Source organism: Myodes glareolus, chromosome 7, assembly GCF_982192425.1.
Source record: "Myodes glareolus chromosome 7, mMyoGla1.1, whole genome shotgun sequence".
Lineage (NCBI taxonomy): Eukaryota > Metazoa > Chordata > Mammalia > Rodentia > Cricetidae > Myodes > Myodes glareolus.
In genome coordinates, this window is record NC_142032.1 from 36,801,602 (window position 1) to 36,820,578 (window position 18,977).

Here is an 18,977-nt window from a genome sequence, read left to right on the forward strand (position 1 = left end):
TTAGTGGCTGCCCGAAAATCTGGCCAAGGTCTGAAGATTTGAACTGTTCTTTTCTTTAAACATCAATTAAAAAGATCTTGATAAATATTACTTGATCTCTGCCTTAGGGTTTCTATTGGTATGATAAAACACCATGACCAAAAGCAACTTGGGAAGGACAGGGTTTATCTGTCTTACACTTCCATATCACAGTCCATCATTGAAGGAAGTCAGGACAGGAACTCAAGCAGGGCAGGAACCTGGAGGCAGGAGCTGAAGCAGAGGCCATAGAGGACTGCTGCTCACTGGCTTGCTCTCCATGGCTTGCTCAGCCTGCTTTCTTATAGAATCCAGGATCATCAGCCCAGGGATGGCCCCACCCGCAATGGACTGGGCCCTCCTGGGATTCCTCATCTGAACACTGTATTTGGCTGAAATGGGGACGCTACCTCTGTCAGCCCTCGAGGAACAAATCTTACAGATCATCATTCTCTCCTTCAACTACAGGCTCAGCCACAGGTAAGCAGGGGAGCCAAGAGTTTATCACTTGCGTTTATGCAGACTCTCTAGAAACACTGTTGCCAACGATAAACAGCTTACACCACAGACCTGGGAAGCCCCATCAAAGCTTCTGCTCAGCCTGCAGTCCCCTAGAGTCCCTGTTCCAGTTCCCCCACAACCACAGATCTCAGAAAAGTTGTATCAAGCACCAATTTGACTATCTTAAGAAAAAGACCTTATCTTTCCTCAACCCAGGACCCCAGGAATCAGTGCCTTCAATAGTTCCTCGGCAACACTCAACAATGCTCTCTGTGAGCCTGAGGTCCACAATTCACTACCTCACTGATCCCCTCAGGTCTGCTGTGAGGTATAATCGGAGGCATAGCTCTTCTTTTGTCCCGACCGCCCAGTTTCAAATAATCACACAAAAACTTATATTAATAACAGAATGCTCAGCTTATAGCCCAGGCTTATTACTAACTAGCTCTTACAACCTAAATTAACCCATTTCTATTCAACTCTATTTTGCCACATGGCTCATGGCTTTACCTGTCCTCTAGGGTCTTGTTCCTCTGGCAGCTGCTTGCATCTCTTTGACTCCACCCTTCTTTCTCCCTGTATCTCTGGTTGGCTTTCCCGCCTAGCCTTGTTCTGCCTGACTATAGGCCAATTCAGCTTTATTATTAACCAATGAGAGGAACACATATTCACAACGTACAGAAGGATTATCCCACAGTAGTGAGGTAGCCTCAGCATTCCCATTTTGCAGCTGGTTAAGGCCAAAGCAGGTTAAAAGTGCTCAGAGACAGGGGAGATGGTAGAACCCAACAGAAGCGGCTGGCTAGGAAAGCATCCCTGAGAGCCATTTGTCACTTCTTGCGAGAGTCTCCTTCCCTGGTCCATGTGGGCTGGCGAGGGTAGCGGCCCCTTTCTCTGCAGTAAACAAGGCAACCCTTGAGATCTTTTTAGGGAGTCTTAGGAATGGTCCCCCCCTTCCTGATTGTGCTCCCAGCATTCACTCCGAAATCACCAAAATGTGCTTGCCCCCCTCAATAGGACAGCTGTTGAGTTCCTTGTCAAAGACAGAAAAGCAAAGGAAACATGTCCAGCGGGAGAGAGTGGAGTTGGGACTTCAGGCCTGCCTTATTCCCAACCAGATCCTCTCATCCAAAAACTGGGCCACAGTGAGGAGCCGGTGAGGAAATGCCAGTCTAGCAAACCGAGAGTCAAGGAGAGAGACACTCAGATTTGCTGCCAGAGGCCTCATCTGAACTGCGATCGACAGCTCAACAGTGACTCTGCCTGCGGGCGCCATCAGATGGGCAGGCTCACAGCAGGCTCAGCTATCTGGGCAAATCAGACGGGAGGCCAGAGGCTCACCACACGTGTTCTTTAAAAGATCCCAAGAAACTGACTGCTACACTGCCTAAAGTCCATGGCCCCTGAACTGCATGGCCCCCTTGGTTTCTAAGTGCAGGAGAGGTGTGACAGCTTTCCAGACCAGAGCAGCTCTGGTTGGCAGGGACTTGCTATGTAGGCCGGACGGGTCTTGAACTCACAGAGATGCCGCCTACCTCTGCCTCCGCAGTGCTGGGATTAAAAAAGCATGCGCTTTCAGGTCCTCCATTTTTCGGTGGTTTTATTGTTATTATTGCTTTTGTTTTCTAACTAGTCACTTTTTACCTTGAGAGATGACCAGCTGACACAGCTTCCCTCTCTCAAGGAGACACTGAATGTCCCAGGGAGACTCGTGAGTCCCCCAGCAGGTAAGAAGAACTGGGGGGCAGGGCCACAAAGGACAAAGTTGGCTTTTCCTGTTTCTTGGAGAACACCCTTGGGAATTTTATTTCTTGAGGATGGCTACAAGAAACCTAAAATGAATCATATCTGTTTCTTTTTTCACCCCCAAAAAACTGATCTAGACCCTCCTGAACCGGAGAAACATGATACACTGCAACCTCATGGCTCTAAATTCTCCAAAGAAAAGCAGTGAGGGGACAGGAATGAGAGAACACTTGGTGGCTGGGGGGGGGGGGGGGGTCAGCCTTCACTGGGACAATTTTAAATCTCAAATGGTAAAGGCTAGCTGACGGAAGAAAGGGCAGGTACCAGCCAGTGCCCGACCCACCACCGTAGCGACTGGTAAAGCTGAACCTTCATGTATTCCTGCTAATGAATGTGTTTTAACAAACAGTTTTGAATGCCTATTAAGGGCAGCCTAGCTTCTCCCCTCCTGCAAAGCCATGAGCCAGGGGCTCTGCCTGGACCTCCCTATGTTTGTGCAACCCTACCAACAATTCTCCGACCGGGCTCTGGAGCCATAACTACCCTCCCCTGCCTCCCAAAAGACTCGATCTCACAGGGTAACCAGCAACAACAAGGCACAGAAAATCCCATCCGCAGTGGGCTGTCTAAATGTCTTCTGATGTTCCCAGGACGCCTGCCAGGGCTAATATTTCCCTCATCCATGTCTCTCCAACATCCTTTCCTTGACAGGGGTTCAGCAAACTACCCCTACTCCCAAGTTCTAGCTCTGAAGGAAGTTAAGAGGATGTCTCTAGAGACAAAAACCTGATTCTGCACCCCAGGTTGAAGCCCAGATTCCCTCTTACGTAGCCCAGGATTTACACTCACCAAGCACCAGGGACAGTCCTCACAAGTATGTCATAGGCATTTTGGATCACAGGCATCCATTCCTTGCTCATATTAATTTCCAGGGGCCAAGGGAATATAGGAACGAATTAGCACCAGTTGAACACTAACAGTGAATGGCATTATTTTTTTTAAAAAAAAAAAAAAAAACCTCTATTTGATGTGCATTGGTACAAAGGTGTCAGATGCCCTGGAACTGGAGTTACCAACAGTTGTGAGCTGCCATGTGGGTGCTGGGAATTGAACCAGGGTCCTCTAGAGGAGGAGCCAGTGCTCTAAACCATTGAGACATCTCTCCAGCTCCCTGCACGGCACTCTTAAAGATGCACAAGTCCTTAAGAACCAATTGAAGTTGAGTGGTGGTAGCACGCACCTTTGATCCCAGCACTCAGGCTACAGAGGCAGGTGGCTCTCTGTGAGTTCAAAGCCAGACCTGGTCTACAGAGTTCCAGGGAAGCCCAGGGCTATACAGAGGAAAAAACAAACAAACAAAATCAAACAGAGAAGTCAAACAGAGAAGACAAAACAGGAGTCCTGAAGCTGAAGAAAAAAATTCAAAATAGCCCCCAGGAAATGAATCCCACAGGTTACATTCCTGCAGCAAAGGGCTCCTTCTTCCAAGCAGGATCAAAAACTCCATGCCTTGGATTTTTCTGACATCACCTGGCCTGAGTTGGCAAGCCCCACCCTCTGTAAGAATCTCCATCCTTTCCTCCTATTCCCCTTTGTTCCTCCTCTCTCTTCCGGACCCATTCCACAGCCTGACTCAGACACTGTCCTCTGGAAAAATATCACCTTGGGAGGCAAAAATCAATGAATTAATTTAGCACAATATAAAAGTTGAAACTGTATGAGTATGGGCTCGCACACATATCTAACAACATACTGAACATCACACTCTTAGAATTAGTTGGGTTTAGCTAATAAATTGCTAGTCTTTCAATTTTGATTAGACACAAATGTCTTGAAGACAATGGGAAAACAAGGTGAATTTTATAGTACGGAGAAGCGGATATAAAGAACCGATACAAGGCCTCCTGGTGGTTGGCTGGGTGTTTGGATTTGAGGCAGAGTTTTATTGGCCCAGAACTCGAGATCCCACCAAATGCTGGGTGTGTGGGCACCTTTGCCATGCCCAGCTCTAGAGGAACTCCTTTAACTGCTTTGGTTTCTGTTTCATTATGCGAAAATGTAAAAAGAACATGAACCTTTATGGGTTCTTGTCTCCCTTAGTCATCTGGAAAATTCAACAACATGCGCTTACACAGCTAAAATAAGGCCACAGACAATTGTAAACATCGGCAAGAATATAAAAGCGGGGCCACTGGAACTCAAACACCAATATCCGGAGCAGACACAAGCAAAGTCAGTTTGGCCACTTTCTACCCCAGTTCAGGTCCAGGCCCAGCCATCCTATTCCTAGACATGTTTCCAAAATAGATGCCCACACACGTTCAACAACAATAAAAATAGCACAAAACTGCTTCACAACACTTTCCTCCCTATGGCTGTGATGAAAACACGGGTAGGAAGGTCTGTTTCATCTTACATTTCCAGGTACCAGTCCATCACTGAGGGAAGTCAGGGCAGGAACCTGAAGGCAGGAACTAAAGTAGATGTCACGGTTTCTGCTCACTCCTCTGGCTTGCTCATCTACTTTTCTTTCTTTCTTTCTTTCTTTCTTTCTTTCTTTCTTTCTTTCTTTCTTTCTTTTTTTGGGTTTTTTTTTTTTGTTTTTTGGGGTTTTTTTTGGTTTTTTGAGACAGGGTTTCTCTGTAGCTTTAGAGCCTGTCCTGGAAACTAGCTCTTGTGGACCAGGCTGGCCTCAAACTCACAAAGATCCGCCTACCTCTGCCTCCCGAGTGCTGGGATTAAAGGCGTGCACCACCTCTGCCCGGCTTCATCTACTTTTCTTATATAACCTGTTAGGCTTCGAACCTGGGACAAATGGCTGAGGTGCCTACTTAACAAATCAAAGTGAACCTGGTCAGGCTCTCTCAGCATCCCTCAGTCCCTCCTGGCTAGTATACCCAACTTCCTACCTTAAACTTCTCCAGCCCAGAGGCTGCCCTTCCCCGTGTAATCCAATCATTTTGGTTCCCTGCTCTTTTTGTACCCTTGGGCCTCCTGACTGCTGCACCTAATTCCCCTCTCTCTCCTCCTTTTTCCACCCCCCTCCTCACATGACCCAGTTCAGTCTGGTTATGTCCACTCTGGACTCTCCCAGATGTCCCTGTCTCTACCTCTGGCTGTGTTCTCCCACACAGCTACCATAAACATTCTCCTCCACCATACCCAGGAGCAGTCCTTGCCTTGCCTTTTTATTATTTTTTTCATTCATCTAGTGCCAAAACCCAAGTTCAATCGTATCCTTTCCTTTTTATTTCCTTTTTTTTTTTCATTAACAACCCAGGATGACCTGCCTAAGAATGGTGCTGCCCACAGTGGGCTGGGCCCTCCTCCATCCATTACCAATCAAATACTCACAGACATATGCACAGGGCAATCTCAGGAGGCAATTCCTCAACTGAGGCTCCCTCTTCCCAAGTGTATCAGGAGGACAAGACTAGTCATCATGACAATATTATTCACATCAGCCTCGAAGAGGCCACCACCCATGCCATCCGCAGGAGTGGGATAGTCAAAATATACAGCCCTAGACAGAAACAAGCATGAACAACAGTGGAGATTAATCTTAGGAAAAGAACACAGAAGGAGAAAAACCAGGCATGGAAGGTCATTGTAGTAGGAGACTGTTTGCTTCCCGACTGCTCAGACCCAAACAATCACAGAGAAACTATATTAGTTACAGCACTGGTTGGCCAATGACTCAAGCATATTTCTAGCTAGCTCTTCTATCTTGAATTAACCCATTTCTATTAATTTGTGTATTGCCACAAGGCTGTGGCTTACTGGGTAAGGTTCTGGCGTCTGTCTCCTTTGGCAGCTAGATGGCGTCTCCTTGACTCCGCTTACATCTCTGTTCAGATTTCCCCACCTGGGTTTTGCTCTGCTAAGCCATTGACCGAAACAGCTTTATTCATTAACCAATGGTAATAAAACATATTCATACAATACAGAGGGGAATCCCACATCAGGTTGTGCCCTGTGGTACTATGTACATAAAATTCAAAGTGGGCAAAATTAATCTAGATATCAGCAGTAAGAGTAGTGATGAAAAGGGGCTACAATACAAAGATTCTTGGCTTGACCTATGGCTTCCTTGGGAAAAGGAAGAGAGGGGGTATTTGGTGATAAAGGAGAGGTAATCCCAACCCACTGCTTTACAGCCGAGGGCAGGCATGGTAGACCGAGGCAAGAGGCTCTCCAGCCAGGAGACTCTGGCACAAACTGGGGGAGGGTCGGTGCATAGAGAGAGACAAAATAACACAGAGACAGAAAGCCTATTACTAAGAGACCCAAACTGAAATGCAAATATCAACATTTCTGAGATTATATTCTTGTCTCAAATCAAGCCAACATTTATATTTTAAGAAAGACTGTAAGTGGTTTTATCTGCAGTGTGTCAAGGCAGGCCAACAAGAGCAGCAGTTCTGCACTCCTCGGGGCTCAGCTAATACAAACAGGATTAGTGTGCCTTCAGAGACCTAGAGTAAGCTCCACTGCCCAATTCCATTAACTAAATGAATTTTTTTTTTTAAAAGCCACCTTCTTCTGAGCTCCAGGACTCCTGACACCACACTGTAATTGTTTCCAATGAACTGATTGCTTCTGTAATGAAATTAGCATGGGGATGCTCACTATTAACAAGCCCTTCTGCTTGCACGTCCAGGGAAGATGCTTAGAGCTGGGCTGTCCCAAGGGTCTTCACACTGAGAATAGCATTTGCTGCAAGCATCCGTCATTCAAATGCAAAGTACAAGACTGGAAAAAAGCAAACAGGTCTAAGCTTAAAGCCTAAGTGTGAAATAAAATCTATCAGGTGGTGCTGCTGGCTCTTCTCGGGACCCCACCTGCCTGGGCAAAGACAACTGCGCCTCCTGGGGAAAGGGGGTGGGAGGCTCACAGGAGCCTCAAGGTCAGCTCCCCCACACCCAAACCAATTCCAGTGTTCTCTTTTGTTGCCTCTTCCGAAAACACAAAGCACAGTCAACAAACCTGGGCTCCCTACTTCACCAGAGTTTTGTAAAGGACGAAATGCTTTACATAAAATATAAAGACAACTAGAGGAATTAAAGCTAGCAAGAGATAGATAGATAGATAGATAGATAGATAGATAGATAGATAGATAGATAGATAGATAGATAGACAGATAATAAAAATTGTAAGAGAGAAATGAGTGGGGTAGTGATATCAGTTCCATTGCTTCCTGGAAGTGAGGGGGGTGGCAAATCTATGACATCAAATATAGAAGATAAACAGTTTTATAAGGTAGCAAATGTTTTGACACCCTTACTACCCCATCCCTTGACGTCTGTGCAGCTGTTAAAAGCACGGACATTACCTAACTTTTGAGAGTGGGTTGTAAAGGGAGTTTCCACATGCTTTGCGGGGGTGCTGGCTGGAGGGCTGGTTTTCAGTGCAGACTCAAAGGCTGCTTTGGGAGAAGAGTGATATGTGAACCTAACTCTAGGAAAATCAAACTATCATCCATGATGAGGGCGGGCATTCTTCAGTTGGTTTGTTCATATAGCCTTGCGATATATATGCCAGCCCACACTGCAGATTTTACACTAGCTGTCTCCTGAATTGAATTCATTAAAGTTCTCTCCCTCCCCCCCTTCCACTCTCCCTCCCTGGAGAACTCCCAACTAATCCATGGGGGAAACCCACCCTACCCACCCTGCATGTGCAAAGCCCAACTACATGGGTACCATGCTAAGTCATCATGGAGACAAATGAAGTCACCTTGTGTGCCCTCCCAGCAATAGTCAATACTGAGTCCAGCCTCCCTTCTGGTACCCAAGACCTTCCAGAGAAACTCAAGCCCTACCTGGGTGTCTAGCAGTATAACTTCCTCAGCAGGATTGCCCTGCCCTAGCCTTAGAAATAGATGCCGTGCCCTCTGGGATCAGAGAGAAGGGATGAGTTTTGGTTTTCACTTTCAACGTTTTGTTATCTGTCCTAACTGCACTGTGAAAATCTGAAATCTTAAAATTCAGAATTTAGAAATAGCTCAGAGTACCGCCTCCTCTGCTCGGGCATACTTGATCAACGGAGCAAGTATAGCTCATACAACCTTCACAACAAACTCTAGGAAGATGATTTTTATCCTTGTGTGGTTTTGTTTGTTTCGTTTTTTTCTTTATTTGGAAACAGGTGTCTCTCCCAGACCAGCCTTGAACTCATGATGGGCCCAACATTCTGAGTCTCTGGAACTACAGCCTACTTACCCATTTCACAGAAGGGAACGTGAAGCCTAGAACAGTTCCCGTTGCTCCCCAAGGCTCACAGAGCAAGCAACAGGTCCTACATTCCAGCCAAGGGAAATGGGCATAGAACAACAGTATTTACTTACATGGGCAGGCTGGCTTGACAGTCACAAATCCATGAACAAAGGCGGCGATCTCAAACTACCATTCAAATGGCCATCACATGTCCAGAGGCACCGGTGCCTAACTTCTACAGCTCTGCTTACCTGAGCTTCTGGTTCTGAAGGTAGTCCCCTGCCTGTCACCCAGATCCCTGATACCTGTCCCCGCCTCTGAGAATGAGCCACTGGGAGCCCACTGCAGGCAGGTCTAACCCCTGCCTCCTATTCTGGCTCTGTACCTTTTGTGTCTCCCCACTTGCTATGTACACAGGGTTCCTCCATCAGGACCCTGCATGTCATAGCAATATAATTATTATTTACCAAACTTAGAGGATATCACTTTACTCACCAGTTCTCCCATTAGGGAAATTTCCACTGAATTTCAGTGGGAAAGAAAAGAAGCTGCAAGCTCCAGCTACTCGAAGCAGCCACACATGGACCCCAGCATCTCCGGTCCTCACCAGGAGCCCCCACAGTGCTGGTGGGCAAGTAGGAACCGCTCTCTTCCTAGAATCAGAGCATGTCTCCGCCTTTCTGTTGGCTCTGCTATTTAGCATCTTCTTGAAAAACAGCAAAGAGTCCCACACCGCTTCTACTGTCCCAGAAGCCAACAGTGCCTCCCTGCCCATTGTGCAGCTCCCTAGAGATGCTCGCTCAGAGGTTCTTCACCTTGAAGGTCGTCCCAAGACTGACACGTCTCAGAAACCACTTCTGAGCATCCACCGCAAACACCAAACAGATAAACACCAGGTGAATAGCTCAGCTGTCCTGAGCTGGATTTTGCCCGACTTTAAATTGTTACATATTCTTCCTGGACAAACAAAACAAACCGCTTTCTAGTAAGTAGATCCTTCTTTTGTCTCCTAAAGCCCCAGACTCAGAGCCTTTGCCACAAAGTATCGCACAAAAAAAAACTGAACGTGACTGTTCAATGAAATTGCAGTTTGGTCTATTTAGAAGGAAGAGATCAGGGTCAACCCCCTCATTAACTTCAGAAATAGCATTTCAACCCACAAGAGACCCTCTCGCTCTGCTGTATTACCAATTAGAGATTTCTTTACTCAAGTCCACACTAGGTTCAGGGGTCCCTCGGCTTTACAGGGAGCCATGCAACAAGGATTCAGAGACTTGCAAGGGAGAAGCCTCAGCTACTGAATAACCAAGAATGAGAGAAAAAAAATTACCCACAAAGATCATTTCTGCAGCAATACATACCATTCCAAAGAAAGAATAAGCATCCCCAACAGCGGGAATGGTACGTGATTAGCGTCACATGAAAACACACCCCAGAATCATCCCAGTGCCTAAGCTGGACGTGGTAGCTCACCTCCGCAATCTCAGCACTTGGAAGTTCAAAACTACCTTCTGCTGCTAGACAGTGAGTTTGAGGCCAGCCTGGGCTACATGAGATCCTATGTCAATTCACACACACACACACACACACACACACACACACACACACACACAAGGTTTCATGATATTTTAATAACAATATTCAAAACTATTGAAATATAATGTTTAAGAAACACTACAACAGTATTAGATTTGTGACTTCAAATGAACAGAGGACACTGCTACAAGCCTCCTATTTAAGTTTAATTGTAGTTTAAGGCCAGTATAAAGCTCATGCGCACTGCTGATAGAAATAAAATCTAAAAAAGAAAAAAGAAAAAACTACTTTGGATATCTACTTGACATTATCATGTAATCCAAACACTCGCTTAGAGACCCTAACTTGACTCCTTCCTATTCCCAACATACGTGTATACAAATATGCAAGTATGCAGACTCAAAGTCCCAATGGCCACAGAAACTGTTATAATCCTAAAATGGATAGTGGGGGACAGTGGAATACTACACTGTCATTAAAAGGAACCCAAAGCTTTGCTCCCCCCCCCCCCATCGAGGCCATTCTCCCCTCATCTTCCCTGGAAGAAAACCACTTATGATCTCCAGAACTCACAGAATTATTAACCTAGTTTCTGAGGTACTTTCTTCCCAGCCAGTCTGGGCAACATTTTCAAAGTACTTTTAGGTGCTGGGAGTGGAACCCAGTGGTAGAATTGAGGCTCTGAGTTGGAACCCCAGGACTAAAAATAAACAACCCTTGCTTTTAAATGTGAAGATCACACACACACACACACACACACACACACACACTCTTAAACTCTCTCCTTAGTGCACTGGCATACTCTCTGATTCCTTCCAGTCCCCACCACCACCACCGCCGCGGAACTCTCTTTGGCTACAGTAATTCAGTCAACTATAGCGACCCGTGGAGGATGCAACCCTAGGGCGACTAAACGAATCCCCCTTCCTAGAGTACAGGCAAGACACTCCTCCCTTTTCACACTTTTTAATCTTACCCACAGGCGCCCAGCTCAGCACCTTTCCCAAAATGTAACAGGAAAACAACCAAAGTTGATAGTTGTCTTCTCATTATCTGTCCCCTTACGACGGGTGAAAGGCCGAGGAGGCAGAAAGAGCGTACGGATGCAGGGGATGGACGGCGTCTAAGGTTTTTGTGGGGAGGTGGGGGTCAAGGAAAATCTTCTGGCTAGCGTTGATGATGACATAATTTTATGATTATATTAAAAGCCAATGACTCGTGAATTTTAAGAGGTATATTGATGGTGTTTATTACGTCTCAACTTTTTAAATTAAGTTTAAATAGATTAAACGTAGAGGGGCCCAACAACTTACTGGAGAGCTATGTAAGTACGAGAGCAAGATTAACAACTAAGTACCGTATAAAAATCAACTTGAACAAACTAACCTTAATTAAATAAGCAAGGAGGCTTAGGATCCCACCTAGTCCAGGTGACGACCAGAGCCACTGATCTAGGGGACCAGCATTCCTGATTAGTCTGCGACTTTCGGTCTGATCCGACACCTTAATAAAATGAGCCGACCCTCAGAAGAGAAGTGCGGAAAGCAAGCGCTGGGGGACGCCACAGAACGTTGTCAACGCGAGCGACACGGCCTGCGCCGGGTCAGCTAGCTGAGCGCAGTCAGCTCCTGCCTGCCCGACCGCCCGCGAAAAGTTGCCTTTGAGAGTTGCAAAGGGACCGAGTGAGGAGACGAGACTCAGCAGCCCCGCGGCCCGGGAGCGCGGGGTTCCCCATGTGCCTGCGCGACCAAGTATGCCTTGGGGCGCTGCCCCCCGCCCTACTGGACCTGACACCGCAGGCCCTCAGGAACCCACGCCGGTCCCAGAGCTTAGGGCGGTCCCTGAAGGCCGCGCCCGCCCCCTCCCCCACGCCCAGACCCTGCACCACCAGCAGGGCCACCTGCCGCTCCAGGACCAGGATAAAGAGGTCCTAATCGCCGCTCCCTCCAGCCAGACGGTCCGCCGATCTTACCCCGAGACGCTTCGGAAAAGTGTGCTGCGCCGCACCCCGGCTCCAAAAGGCCGGGCAGGTACTCAAAGGCCAGCGCGCCCCACTCCGGGTCGGGAGGCGCCGCCCCCTCGAGCGCCAGCGGTGATCCCAGGCGGTTGCTAGCCGAGGCAACCCCACTGACCTCCCTGGAGCAATCCCAGGGCCAGTGTCGCCGTGCGCCCCAGCACGCACCAAGAGTGCGAGGCTGGGCACCGGGCTGGCTCGGGACAGGGTCGGAGCCCAAGCGCCTCAGATCGTCCCTGCAGGGGACAGGAGCGCAAAGCTGCCACAACTCACCTCCAGCGCGGCTGGTCCGGAGCTGGCGCAGGGCGGGCGGCTGGCGGGGGAGGGACCGGGAAGCGCGGGGCGGGGCCTCGGGCAGCGCCAGAATCAAACTCCAGTTGCGCCACGAGCGCGGAGCTGGATCCTGCAGCGCCGCTCACCAGTTCACCGCGACTACCCGGAGTCACCGAGTGTTGGGACACACGGGCAGGGGCAGCCCAGCCGAGGCTCTGATCGGGAAGTGGTTCAGAGCCTAGTGCGCTCTTTGTACCGAGAAGCCACCGTGGAGAGCCCAGTGCGCCTGCGCGCCGCTGCGACTTTCCCAGGCGCACCTCCGCACCTCTGGATCCTTCTGACCTGCACGACCCTCCCATTCGCGGGGAGTGAACTATCCTTCCCGGGAGGGCCATGGGTGCACGCTAGTTATCGCCTAGGTGAGCTGGGCGCGCCAGGTCTAAGTTAACACTCTAGTAGTGCCTGTGTGCAGTGCCGCTGAGAAGTTGCTTTGGGAACCTGGATGGATGAGGGAACTCGAGCTCGCGAGTCTTCAACAGGGCCTCTCTGGAGCGTTTGGAAACTTCCAGCCAACCAGAACGCCACAGGGACCTAAGTGTATTCCTCACAGCACCTCGCGGAGTCTGGCGTCCTAAGTGACTTGACCTGACTTCAGGGTATGGAGCCCATGAAAGAAGTTTGTTGTCCTAAAACCTCCATCTGGAGCAAAGGCAATAGATCCGCAAGAGAGGAGCTAGGGACTGAGGCTTGAGCCCTCTTTTAAGAAGGTGCTTGGGGATAGGAAGGCCCAGTAGCCAGTGTTAAAACTGCCGGGGTGCGAAGTCTGGAACCAGAAGGATCAGGAGTTCTAAGTCATCCTCCGCTACAAAGCATATCCCAGGCCAGCCTGCGCTATGTGAAAAACGGGTGTATCCAAAATAAACATAACGCCAGCTGTGGAAGCTCTGATTGTCTGAATGGGAGACTCTTGACCCCCCTTGAGTGCAAGCACACACACACACACACTTACACACACACACAGCCCGTGCACCCAGTGGACCTTACCCACACCTCACTATTCGTCTGTTAACTGCTTCGAGAAGAGCCTGAGGTTGTGCAGAGAAAGGCTCACCCTGGAGAGAAGTTGTAAACTAAAGCTTCCTTGGTTTACCCGGAAACACTCCTGTGAATTCCTCAAACGACTGCCCCTCGTCCAGGTTAGATGATTAGAACAAGCAAACACAGCCCAGAATACTCATTTTTCTCAGCACTTTTCTGCTCTCTGGGTGATAGAGAGCAAATCACTGCCTCCTGGGGACCTTAGTTTCTGCATCGGTTAATTGGGCCCTTGGATTCAGGAGACGGCCTCCCGCATCACCCATGTGCTAGTGCCACCTCTAAACTCAGGAAGACTGGTCACCTTGGTAATTAAGGTGTTAACAAAGACATTCGACTTCATGCCTGGTCTTCATGTTCTGGCCTCTGCATGCATATACAAGTGTATGTTCATCTGCACACACTAATATGCCCACACATGACCTGTACACACAAACACCGCACACATGCAAAAAATAATAATTTATACCCTCCACCCCCAGAATCCAAGTCTTGACCTCGTCTTCATTCCGCCCTCTTTTTACATTTAGTCAACAAGTATTAAGCACATAGGCTCTCAAACGGCAAGCAACTGTGATCAATAAAAAGTACAGCAGGCCTATGGTGGTGGTGCAAGCCTTTACACCCAGCACTGGGAAGACAGAGAGTGCATCTCTGGGAGTTCAAAGACAGCCTGGTCTACGAACAGGCAGTCATCCAATGCTATCCTGTGAGATCCTGTCCCAAAAACAAACAGACAAAAGAGCAGATTTAAAATTTCAGATTTATATTTGACACTTTATTTTAGATTTACTCATTTTCTAAAAATTAAAATCAGTTAATACTTATCATTTACCCTCTCCATGCACAGTTGGAGTGTTTGAGGGTACTCACAAAGTTACAGACAGACCATTGCCACTCATTTCAGATAACTTCATCACCCTGGAAAGAAACCTCAGAGTCATCCGCAGCCTCCTGCTCCCCACTCCCTTCCCCAGCCCCTGACAACCACTAAACTGTTTACTTTCTGTCTCTAGGGCCTGCCTGTTTGGTTTCATATGAATGAAAGCGTAGCAATATGTGGGCTTTGAAAGCAGAGGCTTCTTTCACTTTGAAGGTTCATCCAGGCTGGAGTGTTTATCAATGTTTGATCCCCAACCCCAGCTCACTTGCAGGGAGATGGTACCAGGGAACAACGATAACAGAACATCCGTCTTTGAAAAAAAAAAAACACCTTTATTTAACCTTATTTCATGTACATTGGTATAATGATGTCAGATTCTCTGGAACTGGAGTTACAGGCAGCTGTGAGCTGCCATGTGGGTGCTGGGAATTGAACCCCGGTCTTCTGGAAGAGCAGTCAGTGCTCTTAACCACTGAGCCATCTCGCCAGCCCCCCATCTTTTGAGTTGAAAAATTTATAGGGTGAAATATTTCTTGGAAGTGCAACATGAAAAAAAAAGGAAAGAAAGAAAGAAAAGAAAGAAAAAAGTCATGTGTCAACATATATAAAAGTTCTTGAATTTATGTAAAACATACTAGCAGTAATGTAAAGCTCTTCTAGAAGAATTCTAATTTCATCAAGCAATGCCTTTGTACATGCACAGGTCTTCATATTGCTGTATAAGAATGCTGAATCACACACTAGAGGGATGCTTAGGAATAGGTTTGTTCAAGCTGAACTGTAATGAAAGAGTTGTGTGGGTCAATGAGTGAGCACTCATCGTTAGCTGTAAAGGAAGTCCATTCCTAGCCTCCTATTCATATCTGTACAGTAAACTTGCCTTTGCGTCCGAGTGCCTTGATATCATTCCTCTGATTTCGGGGAAGGACATCAGGGTACAGGTGAACCAGGGGTTGGAGAATGGAAGGAGACAGTTGAGCCATTCAACCAGAAGTTGGGTGATAGGCGCAGAAGTAGGCTTAGCCAAGAGTTCTTAGAAAAGATTTCAAATGAACTGTTGGGGGTGATTTTGTTTTGTTTTGTTCTGTTTTGTTTGTTTGAGACAAGGTTTCTCTGTGTAACAGTCCTAACTGTCCTGAAACTAGCTCTTGTAGACCAGGCTGGCTTTGAACTCTGCCTGCCTCCAGAGTCTGGAATTAAAGGCATGTGCCACCACGGCCTAGCTGGGGGTGACTTTTTTTAAGATTAATTTTTATTTTAAAATTCTGTGCATTGTGTTGAGGAATATTCCTTTACATTGTGTGAAGATGTATCACTGTGATTGGTTTAATAAAGAGCTGAATGGCCAATAGATAGGCAGGAAGAGGTTAGGTGGAGCTTCTAGGAACAGAGAAGTCTCGGGAAGAAGAAAGGCAGAGTACCCAGCCAGATGCAAAGGAAGCAGGACATGTAGGAGGAGAGGTAAAAGCCACAAGCCATGTGACAGCACACAGAAGAATAGAAATGAGTTGACTTAAGTCATAAGAGGTAGAAATAAGCCTAAGCTAGGCAGTGGTGGTGTACAACTTTAATCCCAGCACTCAGGAGACAGAGGTAGGTGGATCTCTGAGTTCAAGGCCAGTCTGGTCTACAGAGCAAGTTCCAGAACACCAGAGCTACACACAGGGAAATCCTGTCAAAAAACAAAACAAAACAAAACAAAAAATAAGCAAACAAAAACACAAAAAACAAAATAAAACAAAAACCAAGCTGAAACTAAGGCTGAGCTTGCATAATTAAGTCTCTGTGTCATGATTTGGGACTGGTAATCTGTAGACAGAAGTTCCTGTGCTGCCACAGCTGTTCAGTCCTAAATAAACACTCAGAGGTTTACATTAATTATAAACTGTTTGGCCTATTGCTTATGCTTATTACTAACTAGCTCTTACAACTCAAAGAAACCAATAATTCTTATTTATGTTTGGCCACATGGGTTAGTACCTTTTCTCAGTAAGGCATTCTCATCTTGCTTCCTTTGCATCTTGCTTGTGACGATGTCTCTTCCTTTCCTTTTCCCAGAATTCTTCTAGTCTGGTAGCACCACCTATAGTTCCTACCTGGCTACTGGCCAATCAGAGTTTTATTAAACCAATTTGAGTGACAAATCTTTACAGTGTACAAAAGCATTATCCCACAGCATTTCCCCTTTTTTTCTTTTCAAAACAAGAACCCTGAATCTAATCTCTTTTGTTTAGCTTTTCTCCTAACCATTATCCATAACAACTTTTAACTAATACTCTGAACAAAGACAAACATCCATAATCAATTTTTTGGGGAATGTGGGCACAGTTTTCTAGGCTATTATTAATAACAATTGGAATTCGTGCAACAGCAGTCCAAAAAAGCCTGTTACAGTGGTGGGTGTGTGTGTGTGTGTGTGAGAGAGAGAGAGAGAGAGAGAGAGAGAGAGAGAGAGAGAGAGAGAGAGAAAGAGAGAGAGAGAGAGAGAGAAAGAGAGAGAGACTGAATGCAGGTGCCTGAGGAGGCCCAATATGTTGGATCCCCTGGAGCTGGAAATACAGGTAGCTGGAAACCAAATTGCTAGGACCCAAACTTGAGTCCTCCAGAAGACCCACATGCTCTAGCTTCCAAGGCACTTCGCTAGCACAAGAATTTCAGGGTTCTTAAAATCATAGGGGGGCTGGAGAGATGGCTCAGTGGTTAAGAGCATTGCCTGCTCTTCCAAAGGTCCTGAGTTCAATTCCCAGCAACCACATGGTGGCTCACAACCATCTGTAATAAGGTCTGGTGCCCTCTTCTGGCCTGCAGACATACACACAGACAGAATATTGTATACATAATAAATAAATAAATTTTAAAAAATCATAGAGGAACTCATTTGTTTTGTTGTAAATTAGCTTTTCCATAATGATGACCTAGAATTGCTTCTGCCAGGACTGCTTCAAGTCTGTGTTTGGAATTTTATCTGTTCGTTTGTCTTATTTTGTTTTCTGAGACAGTTCTTGCTCTGTAGCCCAGGCTAAACTTGAACCTGAGAGGTCTTCCTTCATCAATATCCAGAGTGTTGGAATTTGTGAGTCAACACTGGCTCCTTTTAAGGTTGCTTTAAAGCACTTTATTTAAGCTTGCAAGAGCCAGGAGTATTTTTGCCTTTTTTCTTAACTTCAACGTACACACAGTGTCTGAATAATCGACAGATCAGTAAGCTTCAGACTGCTCAGCATGGCTTGTAAGAGCTAGGTCTATACGGCATGCCCAGGTGTGTACCAAGCAGTGCATGTGGTAACAGTCAGTGTAGACATTGAGCTCCCACCATGCTTGTTCTTGTGATTTCAGCCAGGATTGTGGATATCCCCAGTAAATACTGTACAACATTGATCTAGCACAGTGGTTCTCAACTTGTGGGTCATTTTGGAGGCTGAATGACCCTTTCTTTCACAAGGGCCTAATGTCAGATATTTACATAACGATTCATAACAGTAGCAAAATTATAGTTATGAAGTAGTAATGAAAATAATTTTACGATGGGGAGTCACCACAACGCAAGGAACTGTGTTAAAGGATCTCAGCATTAGGAAGGTTGAATGCTATAGAGATTTGCATTGGTATGGATCTTGGTTTGTTGATACAAATTTAAGGTCATTTTTGTTATATATCTATTTCTGCTCTTGATTGAGGTATTATTTGTGCAGCTCATTTAAAAATGCAATGTATAATTAAGAAATATAGGTTAATAGAGAGTCATCTATAATAGTCAAGCTTGTAGTCATGTTAGTTAGGTTTTGTAGAAGGAACAGTGGGCAGTTTCCTGTCGCCTACCAGGCTAGCTTTACCTGAAATAATTACATGGAAACAGTATTCTTTTAAACACTGCCTGGCCCGTTATCTGTAGCCTCTTATTGGCTAACTCTTACATATTGATTCAACCCATAATAATCTGTATATCACCACGAGGTTGTGGCTTACTGGGAAAGATCCTAACGTGCATCTGTCTCGGAGGGGAGAGTCATGGCGACTGCCTCACTTCCCTTCATATCACCATGAGGTTGTGGCTTACTGGGAAAGATCCTAACGTGCATCTGTCTCGGAGGGGAGAGTCATGGCGACTGCCTCACTTCCCTTCTTCCCAGCATTCTGTTCTGTCTACTCTGCCTACCTATGTTCTGACCTATCAGGCCAAGGCAGTTTCTTTATTAACCAATGAAAGTAACAAATAGACAGATGACCTTCCTACATCAAGGTTTTCTAAATATACAGAGATACATTTCAGTTAGATAGGTATTCAAATCTTTCAGAGACCTTCCGAATATGGCATTTAATATGTTTAAGATCTTAGGACTTTTCCTGACAATGAGACACATCTGCTCCTAGCAGCATTAATGTGCTTCAAGAGGAAGATGGGCATCAAAGAGGCTCCTTCTGGAGTTTGCTAGCCATTTGGGCAAGAAGCTGTTCTTGCCTGGACTGCTTGATGTTATGCTGTATGAACTGGACATACAGGACCCACAGAAGAATGACTGCTGAATTTGTCTAAAGAAGGTGAGACAGTACTTCGGGGTTCTTGTTTCATGAAAGAATAAAAGGAGTCTGCCAGACATTCTGCAGGACACAGAAGAAAGTGACTGACAAACTGCTAATACCGGCAGAACTGTCTTTGAAATTTCCTGTTTCATGGAAAAGTCTATCAGATACTATG

General features: G+C 46.4%; 1 protein-coding gene across 2 annotated transcripts in view; it reads right to left on the reverse strand.

Annotated features, from left to right (window-relative positions):
- The window catches only part of Kank1 (KN motif and ankyrin repeat domains 1), a 197,774-nt gene extending 185,382 nt beyond the window's left edge, over nucleotides 1–12,392 (reverse strand). The window contains exon 1 of one of the 2 annotated variants that reach the window (XM_048438740.3): nucleotides 12,304–12,392. The gene's annotated coding sequence lies outside the window, so the exon portion shown is untranslated. Of the gene's footprint in view, nucleotides 1–11,988; nucleotides 12,126–12,303 lie in introns of those variants that run through there. The other variant, XM_085693734.2, reaches the window with a different exon arrangement.
- Between the last annotated feature and the right edge of the window lie 6,585 nt (nucleotides 12,393–18,977).